This window comes from Cyanistes caeruleus, chromosome 31 (assembly GCF_971803275.1).
Source record: "Cyanistes caeruleus chromosome 31, bCyaCae1.hap1.1, whole genome shotgun sequence".
Taxonomy (NCBI): Eukaryota; Metazoa; Chordata; class Aves; order Passeriformes; family Paridae; genus Cyanistes; species Cyanistes caeruleus.
Window position 1 is genome coordinate 1,746,314 of NC_141731.1, and position 4,214 is coordinate 1,750,527.

Sequence of the window (4,214 nt, forward strand, 5' to 3'; positions counted from 1 at the left end):
GCCTCCTCTGCTGCTCCTCTTGCAGTTTCTGCTCCTCCTCTACCCCTCCTCTTCCTCCCGCTCCTCCGCTTTCCCCTCCTTCCCCTCCTCCTCCTCCATCTCTCGGCTGCTGGCGAGGAGCTCTGGGGTGAGCGGAGCGGGGCCGGGAGCCGGTGGGAAAGGGCTGGGAGAGGGGGATGAGGGGAGCTGGGCCAGGGGGAGAGTGGTTCTCAAGGAGGGGCTGCCAGTTAAGCCCAGGAGCCCCAAATCCCCTCCGTGTCCTGCCAGCCCCTGCCCCCGGCGCTGTGGGGGCCGGGCCGTGCCCCAGTGCCGGCTCAGGGGGTGCTCCAGGCTGCCGTGCTCCACCTGGCAGCTGGAGCTGAGCCCGCATTGCCGGGGGCGGTTTCCAGCAGCACCAGGAGCTGCTGGCTCCAGTCCCCGCTGGGGAGCACGGCAGTGGCCAGCACGTGGCCCGAGAGCTGCTGCTGGCCCTGGGAGCAGCTCAGCTGGATGTGGGCAGGGGAGAAATCCATCAGGGAGCAGAGCAGGCGGCCGGGGCCGGGCTGGGAGCTGGAGGGCACCAGCGAGATGGACACGCTGGGATGGGCAGGGGGCTTGGGGCCCCCCCAGTGCAGATCTTCCTCCCCACAAGCCGCAGGGAATCGCTCCAGGGATCGAGTGCTGAGGGACAGGGAACCACGTTTCTTTCATCCCAGCCCCACCTTTCCCTCTCCCCTCTCCCCTTTCTCATCCTTTCCCCGATCCCCATCCATTCCCCCCGAATGCAGTGTGGGTTTCCCAGCACCCTCCCCCACGCTTTGGGGGTCCCAGCCCTCTCTTTTTCCCACTCTTGCCCCTTCCCAATCATCCCTCCAATTTCCAACCCCCTCCCCCGTGCTTGGATTTGGGGGTTCCAGGCCCCTCCTGCTCCGTCTGGGGGTCCCATCCCCCCTTTCACTCAATTTGGGGTGATCCTAGCAGATTTTTTTTCTGGAAGGAATCCCCGAGTTACAGGATTTTTGGGGTGTAGGTTTGAAGGGGGAGAGCTCTGTCTGGCATTAGTTTAACCCATGGTCTGCCGGGGAAGCACAAAAACGTTTCCCATTCCCATCCTTTCCTCATTTGGTCTGGTTCATGAGCTGCTTTCTTGTTTCCTTTGGTATCTGTTCTCATCTATTTGTCAACAGCAGTTTGAGTCATTTACTTTTCCACAAATTCTGCTACCTTCTGTATAAGTCCCTGGCCCCATCTCCAAGCAGATTCACTCATTGCCTGTGTTTTTACTTCCTGGTTGTTCTTTGTTTTTGGGATTGCTGTCAGTGTCCTCATTCTCTGTCCTTTTGTAGCCGTTTGTGGCTCAGGAGGCCTGGCTGCCACCTGCATCCCCTTGCTCAGCTGCTGAATGAGCTGCACTCAGCAAGGTGTGGTGCATGGTAAAAAGATGAGAGTTGCTGTAGCACATGAGAGGAGAAACAGCATTTGTTTAACCCATGGTCTGTGAGGGAAGCACAAAACTGTGTCCCGTTCCCATCCTTTCCATGTTTGGACAAGTACATGAGCTGCTTTGGTATTACGTTTTTTATCTGTTTTACTATTTTCCACTGCCATCTGTTTGCCAAGAGCAGTTTGATTTACGTAACTTTTCCCAAACCTCTCCTTTTTCTGCTAAAAGGTAATCTAAAAGGTATCCCATGGTGAAATGTTGTGTTCCTCATCTGAGTGGATTGGTTGGGAGGAAGGTCAGGAACTGGAGCTGTGTGGTTGGTTATTATTTCAATGACATCCTGTAATCTAATTATGCCATTGAAATGAGAAATGGTTTCTCTGGTACCTGATATGAATTCTTTCAGGTTCCTGGAGTCTGGTGTTGCAGGATTTGTTCTGATGGCAGGTCATCTTTTCCCGTTTTTTGGGTGCTCCCTCCAGCCAGGGCTGCATCAATTGTCAACTTTTCTCTAATTATTCATCACATACTTGGATTCCCAACTGATTTCTCTGAACTTGTGGTAGCAAATAAACCCCAGTGGTCTGATACACCCTATATAACATAGACAGAGACAGCACATGTTGGAGTGGGGACAGGGATGATTCCCCCCCACTTGTTTTAGTGAAGTTTTCACAACATTCTCCATTTTCTGTTTTCCATTGCAGCTGAACCAATTTCTGCTGCAGAGTCAGATATCCTCACAATGGGCTGTGCCTTTAGCTGTGCAAATTCCATCTGTGCAAGCAGGCAGAGCTTGGGCTGAGGGGCAGAGAGAATCAGCCCAATTCCTCCTGCAGGCAGGAAGCCCCTGGGCCATTGTGCAGGCTTTGGGCCATCAGTGTTAATTTGCATTTCTAAAGCTCCTTTCCTGGCTGCCTGGAACAAAACTTCTCTTTCTGGGCAGCTGGGGGTGATTCAAGTGTTCTCCCCAATTCCCTGCTGGTGCCTTCTTTGGCCCTTTTCTTTTTTTGACAAAAAAATATTCTATTAAATGTTTACGAGTTAAAGGGTCATCTTTAAAGCTCTTCTAGTTTTTCAAAATGCAGCTTAAATGTGAAGATAACCCATACCATTTTGCCAACACTATGAGCCACACACATACATAAAAAGAAAAATTACAAAGCAATCAAGTATTTTCTTTTTCTTCTCCTAGGACTAAAAACTGATTCTCACACCACTGGCCCAAACAGAACCGACAATATAGAAGTAAAATTATTATGAAATTTTTTTCTAATGGTGTAATTCTTTCACTGAAACTGTGAATATCAAAAATTCTTCAACAATGTCTTTAGGGAAATAAATCATTACTTGATTCTGTACAGAATGTGCAACAGGAATAATTTCATGCACACTTAGGCTGGGTGTGCAGAGAAAATCATTCCATGACACATGAGTTTGACTAGATTTTTCTAAATTTATACATTCTGACCCCATAGAAATCCCTTGGTTTAATGTTCATTGGTTTGAAGGTGTGGAGTTGTTAGGATTTGGTTTCCTGTTGCAGCCGGATTTCTGTGCCTTTGATGGGAATTAGGTGGGCACTCTTGGATTTCCTGCTCAGCCTTTTCCAGACCAGGTGTCTCCAGCTGTGCCTGGGGCAGTGTCTGGGGTAGATGTTGGTTGATGTTTGCTGCTGGGTGTTGATGTTTTGTTGATGGTCGTTATCTTGGTGGGAATCTTTTGGGCTATTCCCAGTCTGTTGAGATGTTAATTTCATCTCTGCTGAGTGGTGGAGCATCCTTTAAAAAACACCTTTAAATTTCCTTTCTCCAAGGCAAAGGCAAACCAAGACCATTTAGAAAAATAAAATTTGAAGCCATTTTCAAGTTGGTCTATTTTGCCAGCAGCTAATCCCAGGCAGGGCAGAGTGTGAGTGGAATTGAGAGGCAGAGTGGTATTGTCCCGGTGCCTTCCCCAGCAGCTGTGGCGAGGGCAGGCACAGAAAGGCCTGAAGCTGCAAGAGTGAGAGCAAGGATTGTCCCGCAGTGGCTGGAGATGGCAAAGGAGGGTGGCCAGGCCGAGGATTTGAGCAGAGGATCTGTGGGCAGGCGCAGGGGCTTCCCCCGCTGGGGAGCCCTGGCTGCTGCTGCCTTGCCTTCAGTGCAGGCTCAGGGGTGGCCTGTTTAATATTCCCTTGCAATTCAGATTTCTGAGTCTGGAAGAGCCATGGCTGGGGCATCAATCATTTTATTTTTCTTATTTTGTTAAGTTTTGTTCTCTTTCTTATGTCCACCCCATAATATTGAGACTATCTGGGGGTAAAAAATGCACGCAATGTTCTGGGTGGAAAAGAGAATCCTCAATCCAGCTCCTGCAATTCCCTGTTAATCCTAAGAATTGCTTCAGCTCCATTTTAGTCCGGGGAAACATTATTTCTGAGATTCCCTCGACTCTCTCAGGGTCAATACAAGACAAACCTGCAATCAAAATAGGTCTTGAATATTTAACCATTTTCTCTACCATTTGCCCTTTCTTTTTTTTCAGATACTCAAAGCTGCTTTTTTGCCTGAAAATGAAGCCATTTCACAGAGGCTTCCTCTACCTCTTCTCCTTGTCCTCCTGACTGGAGCAAGTCATCCACATCCTGCATTAAGCCAGTCCCTGGGGGTGAGGTCAATTCCTTTGATATTTCCTGCAAGGCTTGCCCCAGTCAGGCCGGTGCTTCCGTGCATCCCTGCAGAAGGACCGTCCATGTCTTGAGCATTTTCCCTTCTACCTCTCGTTGCCAGCCCAAGGCAGAATTGTGTTT